The sequence below is a fragment of the Gadus macrocephalus genome, chromosome 9 (assembly GCF_031168955.1).
Source record: "Gadus macrocephalus chromosome 9, ASM3116895v1".
Classification (NCBI taxonomy): domain Eukaryota; kingdom Metazoa; phylum Chordata; class Actinopteri; order Gadiformes; family Gadidae; genus Gadus; species Gadus macrocephalus.
The window spans coordinates 3735345-3761661 of NC_082390.1; the positions used below are offsets into that span (position 1 = coordinate 3735345).

General features: G+C 43.3%; 2 protein-coding genes across 2 annotated transcripts in view; both read right to left on the reverse strand.

Moving 5' to 3' along the window:
• Positions 1 to 26317, reverse strand: part of sin3aa (SIN3 transcription regulator family member Aa) — a 533056-nt gene that overhangs the window by 157633 nt on the left and 349106 nt on the right. The gene's annotated exons all lie outside the window — the stretch shown is intronic.
• Positions 1 to 26317, reverse strand: part of ptpn9a (protein tyrosine phosphatase non-receptor type 9a) — a 282448-nt gene that overhangs the window by 128773 nt on the left and 127358 nt on the right. The gene's annotated exons all lie outside the window — the stretch shown is intronic.

Below are 26317 nucleotides of genomic sequence, written 5' to 3' on the forward strand. Positions count from 1 at the left end.
AATAAGTTACTTGAGTTGTTTTACGTCTGAGAGGGATTGTCTCGCAGGTATCCGACTGCCTTGGAATACAGCCTTGAATGTGCTCGCCCTCATCCTTGAACTTCATCATACCCCTTTTTTCAAGCTTGGTCAGAATGAGCTACGAGAGGAATTAAGGAGCAAACTTCAGGAATCGTTATTTGGAGAGAGCCAATGGAACCACAGGATGGACCTCATTTAACCGTTGATTAAAGCCAGGTCTGAACTCCTGGGCCTTTGGCAGAATCAATGTCTCATTCTCCACTCTATTCATTTGTTGTGTTGAGATAATCTGCCCTTGAGTTTAATTAAGAAAAACCCGAGCCCATTATTTGAAGGAAACGCAAATGCGGTTTCTACAGCCCCGGCAATCTACCAGTGATAGCCGGGGAAGCTCAGGGAAGCTTATTTACTCATTACGAGAAATACTGAGTCTCCCCTTTCAGAAGAGCTCTGCTACTATTGGGAGTGTGTTTGGAATTAGCCTTAAAAGTCCAAGCGTGACGTTGTTATTGTGCTTTTCCGACTACTATCTATTCTAGTTGAGTGGACACTTTTGCCCAAAGCAATTAACAGTGAATGTATTTTTCTTTAGACACAGGGAATTAAGGAACAGGCAGGGGGTTAGGTATGTTGCTCAGGGATGCCTGCTGATAGACTGCGGACATTGGGGTTCAAACCCAGAACCCTTATGGCTGGAGTGAAATACCCCAACCACTACAATATTCTGCCCCTTTTCTTCTTATAATTAGGATGTAACTGCAATGGTTGTACGTGGTAGATGCGCTACATGGTCCCGTTATACTGGGCAGATGGCCAGGACCAGCCTCGCGTAGCCAGACTAAATCCTGCGTGCTCAGCTCCAGTTCGGTCTCAAGATCTAATATGTAACCACCCGGTCACGGGCGAAGAGAACAGGACTCACTCTGCAAACCAGCAAACTCCAGCGAGTAAGGTCGATGACGGTTTTCTACGATAACTAAATGGACACGACAATATTAATGCTGCATTGGAATAGGTGTAATCTGGGAACAAGACATCGTAACATCAATGAAGATTATAGCGTTAACATTTTAACAGCTCTAACGTTTTTTTTTGTAGGCTACTAGGCTGCGAGTCGGACCGGCTGCAGAGAAGGGCTGATTGACGACGCCCCTGAACGAACTCTGCGACTGAGGACTTTCCAGACCTTATTGAGCAAGGCCAATATGGCCGGGCTGCCCGAGGCTGGTCTCGTGTGGCGGTCCGAAATATCATTTGAACCACCTTGGGGTCCACAGATCAAGCAAGCCAGGTCAGAGGTCGGGGTTCATAGGTCATGCCACAGTGGATTCTGCAACGATAAATATTTTCTCATCTAATGAAAACCTGAGCTTCTGAGGTTTACAAAGACAAGATGGGGATGATAAGGATATGAGGATAAATTAGTATTTTGGTGCATCTGAATTATACTTAATCTCTCCAAAGGTTCAATTTGAGTGGATCTTTTCACAGTTTTCGCAGTATTCAGTGTAATACTTAAAATAAACCGTTTCATAAAGCAAAGCCAGCCACCTCAGGGGCTATTGTTGGGTGTTGATCCGCTTATTGGGTTGTTTTTAAGGGGAATCTAAATGCTATAAGGAAGTGGTGATTCAAAAATACAGAAATATACAGTTCACTCATGGTCATGCTTCCTTAACACTCAATTTGCAAAATTGCCCGAAGCCTATTATATCGCTTATTATACGACTTACGTTTGAAGTGGATACGCAAATAACGTAATCCTATAGTGTTTATACAGTTTATGTCAAATTCTGTACGCTTATTTTCATCAGGGGTAAATGGTTCAACAGCACCCCTAGTGGCGAAGGTCCTCAACACACACCTTACACCGTCACGCACATAAACTGAATCGCTTTAAAGCCGGATAAGGACCAGAAGCCATCAGTTTCCATTTTGCCCACAAATAAAAAAGCTTACATGGGCCCCCCTGTTAGGTTGAAAGGCAGTGTTTCGGACAACACATGGCGACTGTAAGTAGACACCCTTTATTGCAGTCGACCTTTCCAGCGATGCACGTCAGCCCCTGTGATTATTGCTGCGTGTCACAAGCAGTGACTTTAATACTTTTTCTGAGACGTCGCCAACGGTTTGTTTCCGTGTCACGCTCGCGCCTACGAGGAGCCATGCCTTCCCTCGACCGGGGGATGTCACACACTCGTATTAGTGGGTCAGTGCTATAAACACGAGAGAGCACATACTTTCTGTGTAATCACCACCATATTCCCCCTTGGCTTGCATGCCAGCACAACCACTCTGCATCGTGTTACGTCCACAAATGGTTCACTTGAATAAAGCGCTGTACTTATGTTTAAGTGCTATGGCTTTTTTTTTTCCCGCCTTCTGGTTGTTGTGGAACGCGAGTGTCCATTGTTGACATTTAATTCTTTATTATCTTGGTTTCGTGATCGTGATAAGGAGCGGAGGCAATTTCGATTTCTTCGGATGAAAGGTGATTACGAGTAGGGCGGCGCACGTCGCGGCGATATGTTTCACTTCAATGAAGCTTCGGGGAAAAAAAAGCAAAGCTATAGAGCTTGGCTTCCACCGCAACTTCTGATATCCCCTCGCTAGAGTGCTGCTAGCATTAAGCCAGACCACCGCCACTGCTCGCATTACGGCACCCTTGATGAGACCACAGCCAGTGGGACAATTCCAAAGCGCTGCTCGCTGTCCGGGGAGCCACCCCAGACCCAATTAGCCGATAATGACAATGGTCTGTTTAAATCACAGTTAGCCAACTGTGCTCACTATAGCCGTACTGTGCTACAGTGCTACCGAACAAAGGGCCCTTATGACTAGCATTCTGCAGCGGTCGCAGTAGGACCCCTTTACTGCCTAACCGAAAAAAAAAAAAATAAGAGGGGAAAACCCCATTTACTGAACGGTTTATTGGAAAAGGAAAAAAAGGTCCTTCTGTGACTTTTTTTAAGTGCTTTGCCCCGAATATAAACGTCTGTCATTAGTTGTAATTGTTCAATCACTTATCATCTTAACTGATTTAATTATAACTGTCATTTCCTGTGAATGTCCTTTCCCCTACCCCCATGCTTTAGTCATTTAAAGCAAGAAAAACAATCCCTACTTTGGTAGCCAAGACGTTTAATCTTTTCCTATTCATTTCATAACAAGCAGCCCAGAGATAAGTGAGAGTGAACCGAAACCAGCTGTTTAGCGTGCCAACACCACACGATCCCGTCCAGAGTGTTGTGGGGGAGAGGTTCGCATACGTGGACCCTTATTGGGGGACAGGACCTTGCTGTTGGGAGGGGCGGAGGTGGCGGCGCTGGTGGTGGTGGTGGTGTCAGTTGAGCAGCGGTTGAGACTTTCATAAGAGTCTGTGAGAGAAAGCAGTGTGGTAGGGAGGGAGGGGATCAAGGGTCGCGATGATCTCACTCCTGTCCAGAGCAAGCGAGGTCGGCGTTTGCTTTCCAAATATTGTCTTTTATATGAATCGCTGACTGTCCCTTACAGTTAATGCATACGATCTTAGGCCCCCACGTCGCTGTGAGTTAACTTTGGTTAAAAACAAGACGGGCTACTTACAACAGGATTTTGAACGACAACAACAATCTGCTCATTACCTACAAACTGAATGTCAGAATAACGAGCTGCTTCTGACAAACACAAACGTAGTGACTGATCTGGATCCAGTTTTGGAGACAGGAAAGAAACGCGAGCGACGACGACATCTGTTGAGAAGCATGCCTTTAATGGTGTCACCTCATGGAGTGGAAAAGATAAATAAAACCTAATTCATACCCACCGTGTCGGTACTGCTGGTGTACGGCAAATATGATGTCAAGGTGGCCCTGGCACGCGGGTTACATGGCGATTTATCGCGAAGAGACCTTTCTGGTTGGCGCCTGCAGGCTAGGCGACACCCACAAGTCAAAACTTGGATGAGAACTTCTTTAGGTGATAAGATGCGCTAATGAGGAGTTGAACGGATTTAGAATCCTTTGTTTCCCTAATCTGTGTTATTTTCAAAGGCTCAAGGACCCTATCTGTGAATCCCTTGTCGCCATTCATGTGCTCTGTTTTCTCCCAGGACAGCTCTACGTGTTTGAATCCCGGTCCCTGATGCTGGCCGCTTTGGTGCTGCGTTGTTTGTGAAGTGTGGGTCTGTGTGCGTGTGCGTGTGCGTGTGTGTGTGTGTGTGTGTGTGTGTGTTTGGGGGGGGGGGGGGGGGGGGGTTAAATAATACCAATAATATGAAAAGATGCATGAGAAATGAGGGATAAAGAGCTAAGCTGGAGACTTCATGAAAACAGATAGGTCAAAGCAGGTAAAGATAACATCGCTGAGAACATCTGAAAAAAACCTATTTTTAAGAAAATAAAGGCCCTTTTCTCAGTGAAACAGGAATAATGGAATAAAGACATTACTATGTCTGAAAATATTATTAAGCTACTCAGAAAGACAATAATTCATCAAACATCAACAAAAACAATATTTTTCAGTGGACTACAGCCAGGACTACTAGTGTGTCTTCTTAATGTGTTGCCTATTGTTGTGGTGCTGTTTATTTTTTCCCTTTTGTTTGTCTGTACTGTCTGTATGTATTCCTTTCTTATTTGTTAATCGTCTTTGAGTATTTAGAAAAGCGCTATAAAAAACGGATAAATTATTATTATTATTATTATTACTAACGAACTACAGATTTTTTGAACTGTATTACGGTGAGACATAAGGGTACATTCATTCACTTTAATCAATGCTGATGCACACGTTATCATAAAGAATTATAGTGATGGTAACAGAAGTTCTTTTTTTGTGTCCTGGATTATTAGAATCGGTTCAGCAAAACGATTTGCTGACAAGATTCAACACACAGAGTTAGGTGTTGAGGTGCTCATTAGCTGTAAATGGCAGCAGCTGAGGCTGCAGGTGAGTCTGAGGAGGTGAGACCCTGGTTAGAGAGTCTCTGCAGTCGGCTCTCTGCAGGTGAGACTCCCAGTTGGTTGGATTAAAACAGAGGACGCACGGTTTTGTTGAAGAAACTTCCATGAGAGAACTTTGTGGTTGTAGTAACACTGTACGCCGGGGAACTGAACGACGGGAATCAAAGCACGGGCTGGTCACCTGGAGACGAGGTGCCGGTGCGGCACTTCACACAGAGAGAGAGAGAGAGAGAGAGAGAGCTGTTCGCCTACTGTGGCTGTGGACCTGCGGTGAGTACGTCGCACCTAGCCCTCTCGATAGGTAAGATTGCACTAAGTAGTGACAAACTTTAGTTTACGGGCTGTCCACCCAGATAAATAACGAGTGCGGTAGGTCAGCAACAGTAAGCATGCATTGTATATAAATTGTGTTTGCATGCGTGTGTGTTTGGCATGAATTAAACCTAATTGGTTCAGACGTCCATTATTTTTTTCTCAGGGCAAACATATTTATTATGAACGTATTATACATGTATTTGGAAATTGCAGACTTTCCAGACGTTAATGAGCAAGGCAAAATATAGTCGGGCTGCGGCAGTCCACCATATAATTTGAACACCCTTGGGGTCCACCCGTCGAGCAGGCCAGGTCAAAGGTCACGGTTCATAGGTCATGCCACAAGGGATTCTGCAACAGTAAATATCTTCTCATCTAATGAAAGCCTGATCTGGCCCAGTTTTAAAAAAAAAACAATCTGGATCAAATTGATCCGGATTTGGAAATCCCATGTTCTGCTATCCAGGATCACCTGATCCATCTTACTTTTATGCCAATTTTTAAAGGAACATTGGAATCCAAATTTCAGGATAACCAACTGAATCCACCCTTCCGATGGGATCAGGATAATCCTGTTTTTTTTGGATCAAATAGATCCCAAACCGAGTTCAAGATTTTTACTAACCCAAAGGGCAGGTTTGATCGAGAACAAATGTCAGATCTGATTACATGTTCTGATTTTAGCTCTGATTCCCTCTTTTGCTTTGAAAAATCCATTTCCAAGACTCGATCCAATCCTTGATCCGAAATCCCACAGGATTACTTTTGAAAAAACTGGTCTCTGAGGTTAACAGAGACAAGCTGCCAGTTTAGGATATGAGGATCGTGGTGAACAAGTCAAGTCTGGAATCACTGGAAACAGCATATGAATTTTACTAAATCGCACCAAAGGTTCAAATTGAACGGATCTTTCCACAGTTCTCTGCTTATTTAGTGTAATACTTTAAATAAACTGTTTAAGTTCTGTGTTTTAAAAAGAGCCACCCTGATAAGAAATATTGACCATTGCAGATCAGGTGTGGTGGAAAAAGTGCAGAAAATGAAAACGGGTATTTTCCCCGGTAGCCCCGTCTAGACTATGAATGAACCACTTACACTGTATAATCCTTGTGATGTTATAACATAGAAGTACGGTTGATCACAGAGAGGAAATGATGGCCAAACTCTCTGGGGCCCCCCCTCCAATGGTCACAAATTATCAACGATATTGGCAGCGGTGACTCAATGTGGAAAAACTATAAAACGGATGTTGCACACGCGCACACATGCACGCGCACGCACACACTTTCGCAATCAAAGAGCGAGGAAAGCAAAAGAAAGGAACATGAGGGAGAGGAAAAAAGATTAGCAAGAAACACAACCCCAATCAAAGAAAGGAGGGAGGGGGGGAGGCTAGAACGAAAGAAACAGACTTCAATAATGAAGAAAGAAAAAAACGAAAGAGACGCAAAGAAAGAATAAAACATGTCATGCTAAATACACAGGCAACCCCTTTTACTCGTTTCTTTTAATATAATTTCAGGTTGCGTTGTTTGACTTCATCTACATGTCGGTCCTTGAGGCACATACCTCATCTCTTGAGGTCCTCCATGTCCCTTCTCCGATTCCCTCTGGGACTGTGGAGTTGTTCCATGCTCTTTCCCAGAGCTCAGGGTCAGGAGAGGTCGTCATATTGGGGCCTGTATGGTGCCCTCTGGGACACTTGCGCTCGACGCAGCCGACAAAACGGGGTTCAGTCAGTTTGGCAGGTGTGTTTATGCTCTTGTCCAAATTGCTGTTTTTAGTGAGTCACTTGCTTGCTGTTTTGGGCTGTGATTCTGCATAACTAACTAAGTAACCAACTAAGTGACCAACTAACTGACTTACTAGCTTGCTCACTAACTAACTAAGCACCATACTCACTAACGCATGAACTAACTAGCTAGCTAACTAACTTACTAACAAACTAACTGGAGTGTGTGTGGTTCATGGCTGGTTTAACCTGGGGTGCATTGTTTGCACAATTGATTGTTGATTGTACAATGCGCCACAGGTGTGCATCATCACCCTACCCCAGAGTGTCATCAGCCTGGCTCTGGCAAGGTGAGGTCGCTTAAAACACACACACACACACACACACACACACACACACACACACACACACACACACACACACACACACACACACACACACACACACACACACACACACACACACACACACACACACACACACACACACACACACACTGACCTTTATTTTGAACACCTGTAAATGCTAACGTTACACATGTTTTCCCAGTGAGTATGAATGGTGTCTGTGTTGTAGCAGGGTGTGGTTCCTCACCCAGGGAGAGTCACGGCTAGCTACACACTACACAAGCTGCTACTGTTAGCAACATGGCACGGTATTAAAGAGTAACTCCACAAAATCACCACTGTTTGTGTATTACTGACACGTTATATTGCTTTAGTTTTGGGCTAATGAACAGCCTTGGACAGAAGTGAAAGATGTAGGCTACTCCTTAAAGGTGAATGAAGTGTTGTTAAGCAGAATGGATTGGGCAGAAATGGATTATGCTAATCATAGGAATTTTGTAATTGGTATATAATGATAGTGTTTATAATATGTAATGAATTATGTAATTTTAATGAAAATAAAATAATCGTGTTTTCTTTACATTCGATTTAGCTTTTCATTTGAACTTCCACAGTGGCCATAGTCTTGCACAGCCACGTTGCTACAATAGCCCAGAACAGACAAGTGAAGGTATTTTAAGTGTTGAATCTTAATCGCTTTCTTATTGCTCAACTTTTAACTTTCAGCCTTAAGTTTTACTGACAAAGACCTAAATGCTATTTATGAATCTATAAATTAACCTCATCACATGGCGCTTATTGGCTTCTCAATGCTGTGGTAGACGACACATTGGACATAATTACTGGCATCTTACCGTCCGGTACAGGCTGCTGTAGCACCTCCGTCCTACGTCATTGGAAAGGGAAAGGTGAGGGGGCTGTACAGTTGATTGCAACCTACAACTTCACCGCAAGATGCAACACAATCGTACACACTGCAACCTTCATGCTAACATTTGGCTACAAAAACAGCAAAGGTTCCAGTTGAGGCAGGGCAACATAATACATTATGCATTTTAAAGTTTCAAAGACAATTTTCTTGAGTTACAATGAATGCGTTTTGTTTCATTGAATGTTGTCTGACCTCATCATCTACATACGATAATCTGTAATATGATGTAACATATCCTGATACAATCCAACATGATCTAATCTATAATAATCCGATCTGATATAGCAGAATCAGTTTTTACATAATATAATCTTTACTTTACCATGTGTATAATCTGATAGAATCTTACGTAATCTAATTTGCTTTGTTGTCATTGAACGTGATCTATACTGCTCGATTAGAAAACAAAATAGAAAACATAGAATTTGGTCTTTTAAACTCTTAAAAATAAAAAACTCTCTAAAGGTTTCAAATGGTAGCTGTCTAGAGCTCCGGTTCCCTACTGTGTCCTCCATCATGTGCGCATTATGGAGGAAGCAAAAGGCACAGTATGGAGCAGAAAGAGCCGACAAGAAACTCACGACTGGCGCTTTGGCACCGGGTTGAGCTGAAATGTCAGACATTCAGGCTCAGATCGGCTAATTTCATCACTGTCATCGTTCTGTGTCCCGTGGCGCCGTGGAGAGAGAGAGGGACAGAGGGAACCCCCTACTGGGTAAATTACACACCAATCACTCCCACCGCAAATTTCTACTTTGAATAAATATGTTTGATCAGACCAGAAAATTATAATGCTTTTGTCCTCCCGAAGCAGAGTGCGGTGAATGGATAGCCAAAGAGCTCACTCTCACTCGCTCTCGCTCTCTCTCACATAATATATATTTTGGAATACGAACGATGAAACTGGTCTCGTCAAACAACGAGCCAACCAGTACCGTTTTTTTTCCCAATGTAAATAAAGAAAATAATGTATCAACAATTAAATCAATCCGCGCGTGATTCCCTGAACTCCGGCTCGACTCGGTCTCTGGCAGCCAGCGCTGGGGAGATACTCGGTTTCAGATGTTGAAAGAGCTTGCAGTTGTTACGGCCAAGAAGCGCTGGATAATTCATGTAAAAACAAACGCATCATTTTTTGTTATGCGTGTTTGTCAATGTAACAGATTTGTCAATGGAATAAATTAAGTCCGTCTGCCTCAAGCTTTTAATCCACACAGATGTCAGATTAGCGCATGCATTTATCGATAATGTAATTAAACATATTTGCAGTGTGTACACATACATTCGTGTTTCCCAGTTATCTCATGGATGAACAATAACGTAAGATGTTACTCGGAGGGGAGGGGGGGGGGGGGGGGGGGGGGCAGGGTTCATTCTATTTTTTATAAACGTAATCAGCTGAAATGAAAATATCTTTCCCTGTGCTTTGAGTATTTTCTTTTGCATTGTCAAGGAAACATCTGGTCGATAGTTGTTTTTGACTGCTGTTGTTGGTGTTTGATTTGTAGCCAGTGGCTCGTTATGCACCGATCAGGGCTCGGTTTCCTGATAAGGTTCTCTCTTAGGGCGCTACGAAGACTCTATAGATTTAGACTGATCAAAGTTGTTTACCTCTATAGGCGTGGTTCCTGAACGCTCTCTTAGGAGTCTTCTTGGGGAACACTCCTTACGTCGTTCGTAAACGGTGCCGTCCAGAAAGAACGTGCTGAAATCGATTGCTCAGAGATCGAGTTTCCTTTTTATTATATTATAATAAATATTGCAGTCTTCGCGAATAAAACATTGCTCGAAATCCTTCTAGTAGGCCTAAACATTTATTTAACCATGGGCGATATAGACAATTATATACGATTGAGGCGTGTATATGATTTATTTCGATTGAGCTGTTCTTCAACTTCTAATTGAATCAGAAGTATCCATGTAAACACGGCTAGTGTCAAGGCATGCACAATTCTGCAAGCAATTTGTGAAATTTGTAAATTGACAAACAATTAGGCTCTGAGGGGCGAAGAAGTGTCTGCCGGCCTGTCTTCGGAGATCCTCAAAGCTGGGGATGTCCTCGCAGCTAGGGATGGGGAGCGCCTGGCCTGAGAGCGTCCAGCATCACCTCTTCAAGGTCGATGCCCCCCGAGATCCCATCACAGGAGAGCTCTCCTTTAATCGTGAGCGCCTTACCCTCAAATTTGTTAGAAGCCGGTCTCTTCAAAAAAATATTGTAGGCCATTTATTATACAAATCAAAAATGAAAAAAAACTGTCTTCTAAAAAATTATACTGGGAAACGAATAAACCATTACAAGAAACGAGTGAACATAAGTGGTCGAAAGACTTTTTCTCTTTCCCTTGACATTTAGCTTTCACCTGACAGACACACACTTGCTGGTGGTGCGCAAAGCCCGCACACAGACCCCTACAGGTAACAAATCAAAGCAGTCTCAGCATAAACAGTATTAGATAGGCTAATAGCCTCATTTGAACGACTGCGACAGATGTAATTAAGGATGTGATTGCCTCAATCTCCTCTGCTGTTTTCTATATATTCTATGTATTTTTAAAATCAGTGTTTTTTTAAAATCACATACGCTACTCTCATAACACTGCTGTCCTGCATGTCTATCTTTTTATTTTGTGCTTGGGTGTTTCCAGCAATTATTTTCTTCATGAATGACTTAAACCCATTGGTGAAACACAACACTGCCAATGTCCAATGTGGCAATCAGGGACTCTAGTGCTGACGCCTTGATCTCAGGGCCGGTATCTGTAGTGAACTTGCACTGAATAAAAGCTCAACCGGTCGGACTGTCCCACCTGCCTGTTTGAGTCTGAGGGTATCGAACTATAGCGGTATCCCAGGCAGTTGGAGGGGTTGCTGAGTCTTTTTTTGACTGCACCTTCCTTCCAGAGGAAGTCGGAATGTACTGGTGGGAGGTGGAGAAGTAAACTGGACAAAACAATGTCGGACCCGGAAACGAACTTCAAGTGTATTCTTGCTCTTCAATCTTCACAAGTGCTTCCGAGTCTGTTTTGACTACACCTTCCTTCCAGGGGAGGCATGAATGTACTTGTGGGAGTTGGAGAAGTAAACTGAAAAAAACTGAAATTAACTTCAAGTCTATTCTTGCTCTTCGATCTTCATAGATGCTTCTGAGTCTGTTTTTTTTTAACACCTTCCTTCCAGGGGAGGTAGGAATGTGTTGGTTGGAGGTGGAGAAGTAAACTGAAAAAAAACAATGTCAGACCCGGAAATGAACTTCAAGTGTATTCTTGCTCTTTGATCTTCACAAGCCAAGTCTGTCTCCTGTGGCATGTATTTTGATGCAAGGCAAGGCAACTTTATTTATATCGCACTTCAACTCAGTCTCGACGCTTACTGCTGAAAAGACAGCGATAAAGAAGGTGGACTGGTTACTTGGGCCATTTAGCAGAGTAACTCATGAGCGGGTTGGGTTTGACCATCTATCTCAAGGATACCAACCGATTAACCAGTTGAAACTGGGTTTTATTTAGCTGGGAGTCCAACCCCAAACCATTGACTCGACTATCCTGCTTCTCTAGGTAAAAAGTGGCTTTGACAAGGACACAACATTACAATTTTTGTTTGAATGCCTGTGTATGACATCACTGTTTGATTCTAATGGTGTCATATACCGGATCAACCCTTGAAGAGTAAACGGGGTGACTCACCGCCTGGCTCAAAGCCGATTGGCCAGCTCCAAGGACTTATCTGCATTTACCAGAGTAAGCGCTCATAAATAAACGAATACATTATATACTGACTACTATATAAACAAAGTATTAAGATTAGTGTTGGTGTCGTAAGAAAAACAAATTTTGAACACCGCTTTAATACAATTTGTGAAGGCTCTTATGGGGCATCAAGTGCATCATTGAGTGTGATTTAAATCCACATTAGGGACTCGACTCTTTAATCCAGACAAATGCACAGTGTTTCGCGACCCATTTCCACTACATAATACAAGACAAGACGACACGTGTAGCATTACATTCCTTTTGTATATTCCTTTCAGTCACACAAAGGGTACAAAACCTCATCGCCCGAAACAACCAGTTGTTGATTTTCTTTAAGTGTCGCCAATTCCACAGTATTCATGGCTCCCTCGTCCACCCTCTCTATCTCTCTAAAAGGCTTTGGAAAATATCCAAAGTGCCTCCCATTCACCCTTCAGCACTTGCGGAGAAGAGGAGCAGAATTTACAGCAGCGGGTACGTTTTAAGTGCTGAAAGTTACATCCGACACTCTCAGCCACGACCAAACTCTACACTGCCTACACTACTTTCAGAGTCCATTGCTCCTTATCGCTGCTTTAAAAAAATGAACTTGGCTGTCAATCAGCGTGCTCAAAGCCAGCTGGCAGAGGCTCAGAGGTCATTCGTGATCTTGACCCTGACTGTTACTTTCCGAGGTAACCGAGAAAGTTGTGCTGGCGTCATAATGCGGCGATTTGAGTTTCATCTTTCTCCAGCGGTAGCAACCACATACGTATAGCGTTCCCTGTCCATTGTGCGGTCTGGGACAGAAGCGCTTTGCAGCACTAATGGGCGAACCCTTTTGTGTTGCGCGCCCTGAGTTGTTTACAAGGTGAGCTCACAGAGATTGTGTGCAGTCGCTGTTTACCTTTCCCATGGCCTATGTGTAGGATGACATAAATGTCAGTTGTTAGGTACAGTTTGTTACAAACTCTGAACTACGTCGATTAATAATTAATATTAAGTGATAGGTCAGGATGAACAGAGGTAACAATGCGGAGAGAGCATTGTTCATCAATGAAATAATTATTTAAACTGATGGAATGCTTGCGATCGAGGACAAAAGGCCTTTTTCTTTAATATCTTGAAGGAGCTTAGTTTTGGGAATAAACGGACCAATTGTTTTATCGAACAGGACAGACATCGACTTTTGGAGATTAGCCCTTAAGTCCTCGTCCTTAACTCCTAACCCCTTTTAACCTTACTAATAGTATTTTACGATAATGGTTTTCACAAACTTTTGCAATAATAACCTGTGTTCCCTTGAGCCTTTTTAATTTAACTGCCGGTTACACCGTTGAAAGAACACAACACGTCTTGCATAAAATATATGTATAGAATAAAAGATTTGCTTTTCCATGCCCGGTAGGCATACAGTTTTATTAGATTTGATCTGTTTCTATTTGTTTTTTGTTTGTACTGAAATCGTGTTTGTATTAAAGTGTGTGTGCATTTCAATGGTTTGGCTACGTGCTGGGGAAGTGTTTCACAAACAGAACTAGACAGACATGCAAACACACATACAGCCTTGTACACGCACGCACGCACGCCCACATGCATGCGCACACACAGAGACACACAATCCAATATTGAATATTGAGCGTATTTTGTGTCCTAAACAGGTAAACCACCTTCCAACACTGCACAGCCATGCAAGAACTTAACACTGCCCTCTAGTGGAGAGGGCTAACCTTGCAGGTTCATCAGCCAGCCTCCTCATCCTTCAACAATGCTCCCCATCTAGCGCATCAACCAAATCCTGAGCTAATCCAAATGGGTTACCAAAACACCGGAAGTTCTCACCAGATTTTGCTCCATGGGAAAGTTTGGATAATAAATGCCATAGGCTGGAAGATTTCCCCCTTCCACAGTTATTCAAGGTAATAAAATCAGCCATCCTGTGACTCATCCACATAAACAAGAATCGGGCCGAGTAAACAAGTCATTTCCTCCGCTGTCTTATGGTGAGAAATGGTATGGATGGGTTAAAAGCAAAACATGCCCGCTATCTCTCTTTCTCCCTCAATATTCAAACTCCAACTAGCTTTATTGGCATAGAAGAAGAGCTTTTACATTGCCAAAGCACAAAAGTAAGATAAAATGCATCATACTAACAATCAAAATCTCTCTCTCTCTCGCTCTCTCTCTCATATTTTACAGAAGATATTTTTCCTCCCACTGATGCTTTTAAGCTTCTCTTCCCCTCTGGTTCTCTCTTCAACCGTCTGTTTTCTCTTGTGCTCTCCCTCTCTTCCCTTATTCCCCTCCTCTACATGTTGTCTGTACAGCAACAGCAGCGAGATCTATGACCGCTTGCTCTCTCCATCTCCCTCTTTCCCTATCTCTCTCATTTGCTGTTACATCTCTCTCTCCCTTCATCTCTCCTCCTCCCTCTCTGCTTTGCTGATTAATCTCATCTCATCTCTCGCTCTCTCTCATCCACACACTGGAAGTCTCTCTCTCTCTCTGGCTCTATCTCTCAGTGACTCTGTCGATCTCTCTCTAGCTCTTTCTCTCTCTCTCCCTCTCCCACCTGCAGATTCTGTGATCTGGCTGGAGTCTGGAACCCCCGGGGGGGGGAGGAAGTAGAAGTTGGAGAAGTGTGTGTGTGTGTGTGGTGTGGGTGGTTCAGGGAATGTACCTCTCCACTGAGACCCCCTGTGGATTAGACCTTCCTGGGATCTGTTACAGTAATATGGGCTCACCGCGGACACACACACACACACACACACACACACACACACAGTAGACACACACACACACACACACACACACACACACACACACACACAGTAGACACATCACCTGTTGTGTTTCTCTGCTGATTGACCTGTGGATGTGTCTGCTTACCTGACCCCTGTTCATTGACATGCGTGTGCACGTACGCAAACACTCATTTATAGACATACAGTACATGCTTCTGCATGCAATAGCAGGCAGACATGCACAAAAACAACGAACAAACCCTTTTGTGCATTGTGCAAACAACACCCACAGACACACACGCATACACACACATTTTGCTCTGAATCTGGCAGCCTGCCATCAAAACACCTAATGCCAATGCTTTTAATTTTCCAAAAATCTTTCAAAAATACAAGAAACAAAACTAGAGATAGTTTGGTGTCTTCATAGCTGGATGGTGTCTTCATAGTGTTGGATGGAATATTTATGGAATCATGCAACTGCAATTAACATCCCAACATATATGTTAATGAAGACACATGTCGGCATATGGCAGGGTTAAAGTGTTTTGGAACCCCCCCCCCCGCACGCACGCACGCACGCACACACGCACACACTCCCACCTCTTCCTAGCTTAGCTTCCCTACATACATATGTTCCCCATGTATCTCCTTTGCATGTCTATCCCCCAAGCACAGCAGGCAGCACTGTGAGCCAGCAGTGGGGAGGGAAGAAAATAGAAAAGGGCAGCCAAACATAAGACACAAAATATGAAAATAAAGAATTACAACAGTTACAACAGCAGCCAAGAACGACATAGGGGGGGATTCGACTTAGAGGTGCAGTGAGAGGAGACCAGTGGATTTAATATGAGAACGGGGAAGAAACTGTTCCGCTCAGATTGTGATATATGGCACAGACGGATGGAATGCACTGGAAACAGTTCCTGGTCTACTGGAAGTGTAGTAGCAGTAGTAGTAGTAGCAGTAGCAGAAGCAGTAGTAGCCTAGTAGTAGCAGTAGCAAAAGCAGTCGTAGCAAGTATTGGCATTCTTCAAATGACTCAAATTCATGAGAAACGATTTAAATTCCTAATTATTTATATAAAATAGAAACACGATGTGGACTCGGGGTCAAACAGAGGGAGATAAAGTTAGAGAGAGGAAAAAGGGGAGATGGAGGGAGGTGACCTAGATACAGAGTAGAGTTCTCTCTTCTTCTCTCTCCGTCAATACGCTCCACTTCCCTCCCTACAGGCCACAGAAATTGAATTTAAAGACGAGAAAAAGGAGACCAAGATGTAAAGAAAAGGAGAGCGAATTGATTCTGATTTTTTTTTTTTTTCCTCTCTCCTCGAGCCTTTACCCTTGCCTTGAGTCTGCGTGGGCGCCCCGTGTCACCACCTGATTGCTATTCCGTTGCATCCTGACTCGCCGCTCGCTCGCCCCGCGCGTTCACAGATGGTTCTCAGCGGGGCCTTCGTATGTCGCTGGCTGCCCTCGCCGTCTGACGCCGTGGCGGCCCGGAAGAGCTGGTTGACGATGTTGTGATGAGGCTCAGGTGTCATCACCGACCGATGATCGCATTACGTTCGAAGTGGTTGGAGCCGCCCGCGGCCCCGTAATGACTGTACTCCGCTTCCTACAGCGCTCGTCAAAGTCGGGAAACGCGCAACGTTACTGCATGGCGGCTGCGCTTTCCCACGCACGCATGCAAACACATTGGCACAAAAGATTTGTCGTTTGAGTGCATCGAATGTAAATTAATGAAGACTGAGAAGTCGTGATGTTAGCGTCGGGTATAACCTCTGTGGCTGAAGTCGCCTACCCTTGAACAGCTGGTGAATGCCATTTCACGCGCACCTGCGTGCACGCGCACAAACACAACACGTGCACACACAAACACACTGCAGGCATGCACGCACGCGCAGAAAAAAAGATCAGTCATTACATTATGTAGAATGTTATTGAATGATGACTGGAAGTCTGGACGTTAGCATCAGGTTTAACCTTCCTGACGGTTATCGCCTATACCCTTGAGTGAACAGCAGGTTAATGCCAACACACACACACACACACACACACACACACACACACACACACACACACACACACACACACACACACACACACACACACACACACACACACACACACACACACACACACACACACACACAGAGAGAGAGAGACACAACGCTGACCATCAAACTGCCCTAAATGTTTGGCATTGAACAGCCAAAAAGCAATGTTATTGTCTTCCAAACTGGTATCCCGCCACAAAGAACCCATTGATGTGACTAAGATCCATTGACATTAAACAGAGAAGGAGGATGAGAGAGCCCCGTAGATCAGGCAGCGCCTCAGTGCGCATTAGGATTAAACACGGGTACTTTCTTGATCTGAGCGGAAACTTAATTGCGGGGCTTTTGTGCGTGATGAATCCCGACTGATACATGTCGCACTGAGCTTTGAAATCGGCCTAAGAAAGGACACGATTGATTTGTAACGGTAAAAGTTCTACCTGGAAACGACTAGCTCTTTCCAAAAGGGTATTTCTAAAGCAACAAGAAAAGCGTTGCTTAGTTACTGTTACACTGTGTATCCATATTAATATGATATGACTAATCATTTTCTCCTTGGCTCCCTTTAGCTACACAATTGAACAGCAGTCCTTTTATTCTCAAGGTGGTACTTGGACAACAATGCATTTTGGCCCCCAAAAAATAATTTGCGTTAATTTGAACTTTTGATTGCTCCACCTGAAGCAGGCTGGGCTATTCTACCCTAGAACTCCCTTCGTTAAAGCGTTCTCTTCCTTCAGCACTGATTATTCACCGCTGTCAACCCAGGGCAACGGAAATCGATCTCTGCTCTATGCCTGCTGCGAGCTCCAATGTGGGGGCAAGTCAAAGTAGCGGTGGAAGGGAAAGTGTGAGTGAGTATTCAGGAGCTGATTATCACACCTTCCCTCCTCCCAATCTACTGCACATAGAGTCACACGAACTGAGACACATATACACACACACACACACACACACACACACACACACACACACACACACACACACACACACACACGCGCGCGCAGACTCAGACTCAGACTCAGACTCAGACTCAGACGCACTTAGACACACACACACTCACATAGACACAGGCTCACACGCACATCACTAATTAAGACGCTCACACACACACGCACACGCACACACACATCGTTTTAGGTAGACACGTATGCACTATCACACCCTCACCCAGACACTTGCAGTGGCATTAATATGCTCCTCATGCTCTTTATGCACAGCCTCACCTCTGGTCGTCGTCCCTTCAGCGCTTCGAGAACCCCCCCAGCACCATAACTTTAATTCAATTTCATCCAATTCAAAATAGCTTTATTGGGGTTTAAAACATACTTGGACATGGGAAAGCAATTTGAACATTCAACAAGGGAAAAACAACAAAGTACCACAGAGCGAACGCCTCACCTTGATGGTGGCGTCTCGGATGTAGAACTGAGTGAGTCTGCAGATCAGCCACGGCCACATGGGGGGAAGAGAGACATCGCTATCATGTTCAAAGCTCTGGGCCAGGGCTGGATTCATTACCTCTCTCCCCGCGCTCTGAAAGGGAGGGCACCCTGGCTTCTGCTAGGTAATGAAATAATGACATTAAGGGTAATGGGCAGTACTTATGAATCTCAGAAGAAAGAAGGGAAGAATGGAGTAAAGAGGGAAAAGGATGAAATTAGTCAGACCAAAAGGAGAATAATGTTGGCACGGCACTTTTAAATGTACTCTCTGATGTCTCTCTCTCAGAGAGAGAGAGAGAGAGAGAGAGAGAGAGCATCTGAGGGTTGAATATTGCTCCACATCTGTGGAGGATAAGAGAGAGGGACTGGTGTCATTATCGTTGAGCAGCTCTGATTTGCAGACATTAGGGCATTAGGCCTAGCAGCTCCGTTCGCTCTTCCTCTGACTCGGAGATGAAGGTAATCACTGCGACCCCTCACTGCGTCTTTTAGCGCAGCAGGTGTACATTTAATGGACACCATTTACCCGATAATAACTATTAGAGGTACACAATGAGTGAATCACAGTCATGGCGTTTTAAGGCTTCCCTACCACACAGTTTTATGGACACATTAGCCTGGACCTTTGGAGATATGTCTAAAAGCAAGCCAATCGTTGGCCTTAAGCTCATCCCTCTATAAATACCAATTTATTTGTTTCTTCTGTGTATTAGAACATTCATTCTGTTGGTATAGTACCATTTATATGATTAATGATTCACTAGATCAAACTAATTGTAACTTTTCAACCGTTATTGTCAACAGTATAGGCACAAGTGGTCAAGGTATGGATATTATTCTTTATTATTCATATATTTTTTGCAATCTCTCAGAATGTCCCCTAGACGGGTCCAGAGAAACATTTTTGTAGAGTGAAAAACACATAAATCATAAATGTGCACCATTTCATCGACATTACTGTACAGTATGTAGGCTACGTCAGATATGATCAACGTTGTCTAATCAGTGAATAAAAATAATCCAATATAGACCCTACACAATGATATAGAACAACTCTAACGACTAACACGTGAGATCATCCAAGGGTGAAGCCCGATGCAGATCAAAATGCTGCAGCTGTTCAGAGTTTGATGTATTTAGGGTAGGTCGTTTAGGTATTTAGCATTCATCAGGTCGGTGCAACGCATAAATTAAAAAAAAACGAGAACATTGAAAAGAAAAGGGGTCAATAATCCCAAACACCAACCACATGCACGCAACGGTAGCCTGCATGACAGCGCGGGTATCATAACGCGCAGCAGACAGTGAGTGAGAGCAAAGCGTTGGACAGATCCTTCCGCTGTCCAAGTGATTCGAGCAGACACGGAGGTGCACTGCATCAGACGTCCGTTCCTGTCGGAATCACATCAAGAATGGGAGGAAAGATTCGAAAAGACGAGAAGTAAAAGACAAAAAAAGAGAAATGCAATAAAACCACCCTCGATTTCCCCCGAGGCTCGTTTGACCGGTGGAGTTCAGCAGATGTAACACGGGCCGCCCTCGTCTGACTCGCATAGGGGTTTCACTTCACACCATGGCCTGTAAGGGGTGCTGTTGCTTAAAGCTGTACATGCCTCCTATCAACCTTGGGAGGAGAGAGGCAGGCAGGCAGGCAGGCAGGCAGGCAGGCAGGCAGGCAGGAGGGAGGCGGATCCAAATGCCTCTCACGATGGCCTACACGGGTTCCTTTGCAACTCGACTGGGCAGGGATTTTAAGGAAGAGAGTTAACAAACTGCTGGTTTTCCGTTTTCATTGTTTTCCCTTGTTTCTTCTTTGACGTCTCTTCAGATCATCTGTGACCACCTCTCGCTCCCCTATCTGAAGATTCCTTTTAATGAGTTAAAGGCAGGCCGCTGTTTGAAGTGTTGATCTATTAAACATTTGAATGAATACGGGCGGTTCCCTCTGCCGACCGCACCTTTCGGATCTTTCCGGAATTATTTATTCATGTTTTATTTTTCATGTAATGGCGGTTTGAGCTGTCTCATTAAAGTGAGTGCCCACAGGGCCAGCGAGATGTTGTAGGGCCTCAAACCTTAATATGACACCGCGTGACATTTCAGAATCTAAATTACGTGATTCCAACCTTCCTCAAATGACAAATGGACCGGAATCCCCGGGATAAGCGTGACATTTACAGTGTATGAGGGGAAGGAAAACGGTCCACGTTGCATGTCACTGTGGTTGGGTTGACATTAATTATTAAATAATGCATATCACATAACCAATATGACCTTTTTCCTTCACCATAGCCAGATGTAGATACAATTTAGATAAACTACTTTTGGGACATTCCTGTGGCTACCGCAATATTAAGCAGTATTCCAGCAATGTAATCAAACCATTTTGCTGGTTTGTTTCCCCTTGCTTAGACATTTTGTCACTGACCTCAGAGGTCAATGTCGTGGCTTCCTTTAGATTAAAATGAAAATGAGAATCTTAACGACAAAACATACGGTGTTGGGATGTGAATAGTCTTATATTCAGGGATTCCTATAAATGGAGGCTGACTACAAATACAGGGTTTTGAGGAGGGCAGTGTGGTACCCAGTGAAAAATGTCTTTGTGAGGATCAACGATCAGTCACATAGACTGCAAGGCGTTGGCCATGATTTAATATTTATCATGGGCCTCGTTGCACACAATAAAGCAACCGCATGACACGGAAACAGATCTCATGAAACACACAAGACCATGAATATGTAAGCCGACCACATAGCACGCTATAGTGTCCTCAAATATTTATCTGCATTGCCTGAATTCTCCCATTTGACGGATATTTATGGCTGCCGCACTATTGACAAGCACTATTTAAGGGAAATATGGGGGAAAAAAGGGAGCTACTTATTTTGTGAGAAATTGCCATAAAGTGTTTTTGTTTTATTTTGGAATATCTCGAACATTTGAGTAGTCAGTCGACTCTTTCGTTCATAACACCTAATATATAACTGACAGATTTCGGATTCAGAAACGTCATAAATGACCGGGTGGGTCAGGCTTCAGGCTCCAGCAGGTCCACCAGTAGACTTGACCAGGCGGACATTGTTGGTGGAGTCCAGTACATTTCAGCTGCGAGGCGACCACCCTGGCCCTACCCTGGGCCCCCCCCTAAAGCTATTTATTCCATTCTTGTGTTTCTCCTCGTACCAAAACTGAACCGACGCCAACCTGCCGCATCAACTACCAATCTGGTGGCGAATGAAACACCATGCAACGATATGTCACAAACCATAAACAGTTACTGCCCCGCAATGAGATCAGAGAAGGCATGACCCCCCCCTTTCCCCAGCTCCACCCCTGTTCCAAAAGAGTCAAAGGACTTCCTGTCATTCTTCATTGTTCTTCAAAGGCCAAGTGATGCACTAGGTGGATTACCGTCACCCCAAAATCCCATGCAGGCCCTCCAAAGCACCCCCGACCTTCGTCGACGGTTGACACACCCAGCTAATAAATACGTTTTTTTGTTCTGTTTAAAATTTCTCCAGTTAAACTCACTTAAAGCTATACTGTACGATGTGAGAGAGCTAGCATGATTTGAAATTAGCTTCTCTTCGGAGTTCCGTTTAACTCCTCCCCCACCCTTCAGGACTCCCTGCCCCCACCCCTCGACACAGAGCCGTGCACGAGCGCTAATGCTGCTTACGGCTTACTTCAACGGCAACCATTGCGTCACTTTTCAGGCCATTCAACTCCCTCAGCTGTCGCCATCGCTGAAAAGCGAATCCAATATTTATTCTCGTTTTTCCTCGAGCATTCTCCAACTTTTTTTTTGTTGCTGCCTTTTCATTTTCTGTCTTTCTTTTTCTTGCCTTTTTAAAAGGATGAACCGGGGCAAGTAACGGTGGCAGTGGTAACTTCTGTTTTTTTTCTTCCATCGTGTTAACGTTGTAGGCTCACTAGGTCTAGTCCACTGTCATGAACTACTATGACAACAACGCTTTCTTTGCCCTCCGTGAACGCGCTCAGGCCGGCTCAGGCTCGTACACAGAGGGGAGAGAACGCGCAGGCTTGTGATTGGTTCTTTAGATTCGGGTACAATGTCTCCGATTGGTAAGCATTTTAACAGGTTTATAGCAGATACAGAATTCGTTTTTTTTTCGCTTCTTTTTCATTGCCCATAAGTTATTTATTGCTGTCAGGATGTAAAAACCAATTTCAACAACATATTAAAAAGTGCATATCACTGAAAATCGTACAATATGCCTTTAAAGGGTAACACTTTACATAAGGATACAAGGTTACATACAACCAACCATTAGTTCACATTAGTGCAGGCAGTAATAAGCATAAAGCATTAACTAACAGTTAATTAACAGTTAACTAATGTCTGTCATCTAATAATGGTGTTCATGTTTACTAATGAAGTTCATATTAACTAAGGTATTCATTCATACATAATTTAATGTTTAAGGGTTAACCCTAAGCCCTATGCTAATGCCATATAATAATGTGTATTACTGCCTTAACTAAACTCTTAATTATAGTTGTAGGCTTACTATTAGGAATGGCAATCTGGAGACAAAACACCACGTCCTAGTGCAACAACTGTTGCTCAAACACTTGTCAATCCCAGAAACAACCGAGCGTGCATACAAACATGTCACTCATCAATACTCCCCTTTGCCCCACCTCCACTGATGGGCCCACCAACCACAGCGCACGGTTCACTGCACATGGTGCTTGCTCATTGGCCCATGGTTGATGCCATGTCAGTTTGTAAGCATGTCAACAACTTCACTTGAAAATAGTTAAAGACAACAGGGAAATTCACATTTTCTGGGTTTGCCGTGTAGACGATATACAGATTCAACGAACCCTTGCATACTTAGCAATAGAAAATGTCCATTAGTCAGGGATATATGAACTCACCAGTCAATATAATCTGATAATTTCCTGTTATATAATATTGTATTAAATGTCCATAAATAACTAATCAAGTTTTTCTTAAGAAGTAGATCAATGTAATTCTTCCGATATAATTCTGCCTGTATAATTAAAACATAAACTTCAAGGTGAGAATGTATTATTAAGATGAAATTTAATAAAAACGTAAGAATAAAAAGGGCGAAGCATAATATTTCCAGGTTGTGCAGCTGTATTTCTTAATTTCTACCTGTGGAATCTATAGTCTTAGTTTTCCTGACACATTTCTACACTATCTTTCAATCATTTTAAAAGCAAATGTAACATTTGATTAAATTGTACAGTTGCAAGGATTCATGGGTAATCAAATGCAGAGTCGCAGCGAATATGCATATGGTAAGTTGATCGTTTAATGCACATGTGAAATCATTATTTATAGTAGGCCTACTGTTAAGTTCTTTCTGTTTCATTTAAAAAATATATGATATTTATTAGTTAGTTATTAACCTGCTTGTTAATTTTGGCGAAATGAAACCCATAGTTTTAATTTAATTAAAGAAAATATAATTTTAGGTTATCATTAGTTTTAGCAAACTGTGGGAGTGTAGGCGCGTTCATGGTCTTGGTGTTAACGAGACGGCTCGCCAGTGATGACTCTCACGCTTACTTGTGTTCCCGAGAGCGACCGTCAGAACTAAAAGGAACTAAGTAGGATTAGTTTCAAGTTCAAATGCCTTTATTTCCTTGTAGCCTATCACCTACTATCCTTTTGCTTTTAATAATGAGAAGCACATTGTATTGCCAGTGTTTGGAAGGCTGCACTTACCCTTATCTAGAGCTGGTTTACCAGTACAGAACGTTTAAAACTGAGCGAAGTTGATACCAACAGACGGTTACAAGGTCAATCAATAGTAAAGTATGATATGATGGTTGATTCTTTTATATTGAGTCAAACGTTCACGTTCCGCCATGTTCATGCGCGTCACTAGTAAACCATACGTCACCAACTGGGCAACTCTGTTATCAAAACTGGCCCCAGCTGCCAAATGGAAGTATAATCATAAAAGCGGCATGAGGTGCTGTTCATGAGAACTTTCCGACGTCGCGAAAATGTCCCCCCCCCCATAATTTCCAGTGATGTGAACGCACACCTGACCCGTCAGAGTCTGATTGGCCTCTAAGGCTGGTTGAGAATGCACACCTGTGGCACATTGAGTAATCAGTGTGCACTCGTTAAACCAGCCACCCCCATACGAGAAATCTCCTGCATGGGAACATGGAGTACCAGGCCATGTATTATTATCGACATCCCCGCCCTGCTTCACCAGCGCCACACTGCTTCAACATCACCACACTAGGTTGAGTGTGGCAGGCATCTAGGTGGTGTGTAGCGTGGACTTTGTGACACACTAACTATATACGAGAATGCGGTGCTCGCCGTCCACATTGAAGAGGAACTCGGGTCGTCTTATGTACAGGAATATCCACCTGCAGGGGCTTTATTTGCAAGAGTAAACGGTAACGGAGAAATCGAATTGCTAACTAGCCCATCTTATCCCAATGGGAGAGTAACAGGCAGAATCCTCAGTCCAGACCTTTCATTTTCCTATTTTAAGTTTGACTATACACAGCTTCATGTGAAACTGTAAAACATAACATAAGTGTACAATTAATCAGTCAATCATTTTAAACCATCCAAACTATTAAGGCTTTTTTTTTATTGATCACAGAATCACAGAATATATAGGATTTCCTTTGTTAGCTTTTTACTATTATTCTTGTCACGGAACTCTTTATTGATACATTTTTCGTAAAGCTCTTCCATAGACTGCGGCGAGAGTATAGCTTCAGTTGGCTTTCTGCCTTCGGTGGATTGCCATGATCATTGAGAAGATCTATTTTTCAACGGTTCAGGGAGATTGAGAGATGATCGCTGAAGGATGGCACATGTCATCTTCCTGTCTTACTGCGAGCACCGTTCTGACTCGAAACTCAATCCCACAGCCATCGAACGCTAGCATAAACAACAATAGCTCGGTATGTCCCCAGCCTTGTCAAAAACCTGGGGATAAACACTGACACATTTCCTCGTGTCAACCTCCACCCTGGGTGGAAAACGTTGGCAGAGCGCTGTACGCATCAAACAAAATCAAATTTCTTTTTTTTGCCTTTCAACTTAGTAATATTTAAATATCTGAAGGCAACAAAATTAAACTTCAGTGCCCAGCAGGTTTTTGATGTTCAAAACACATCAACAGAATATTAAAAAAGTGTAAGGATTAGTTATGTGTATATTTTTTGGTTTTACTCCCATAATTTCTCTTCACTAGCACATGTGACCGCATTATAAAACACATTGCTTAATTTAGGATGAATGATCTTTCAGTTGTTGTCAGTTTCACGCCAACACAGGTAAACATGTGATTTAATCGACCACAATGTTGAAGAGATCAAGGATAACGATATTTGCCACGCACACTCCAGCAATAGGCTTAATTTCTTTGAAAACAGCAGACGGATATATTCAGTAATATTTAGTAATCACAGGCTTGACATCATGGCTTGCTTCCGCACTGCCATTGTTGTAAGTCTTGGCATCCTTCATGTCTATCCATTGCCACTGACAGATATGTTTTTCTCCCCAGAGCAGTTAAATAGCTTTTTATCATGTCTATACTAGAAATTGAAATCAATATTGTCTTGCTGAGCGGAACTGTAACTCAGGCGATGCCCAAAACAATTTCTGCTGACCCTGATCGTAAGAGATTCCTTTGAGGTGTAGTTGAGTGGAGTCAAATGGGTCAAGTCGAGTGAAATGTACTGATGCATCCTTCCTCATGGCCACAGTACCAGCCTAGTTTGAAGACCTCATCAACCTGGATTAGCCAGGCGCAAGGAATCTCCATTCTAGGTGGAAATAGGTCAGAATACCACCATTGATAAAATATGATGGTCATTTCACTCCCTCTTTTTCTCTCTGCTGTATCATAGCTCTCTATCTGTCTAAATCATGGGCTTGTCTTAGAGCACCTACTAAGTTATGATACACATTCCACTGTACATGATAAATATCGGAACCAAACAGCACAGCACAAACCAATATCGATGTGTTGGGTCAGTTTCTGTACTGCTTTCTCTAGGACAGC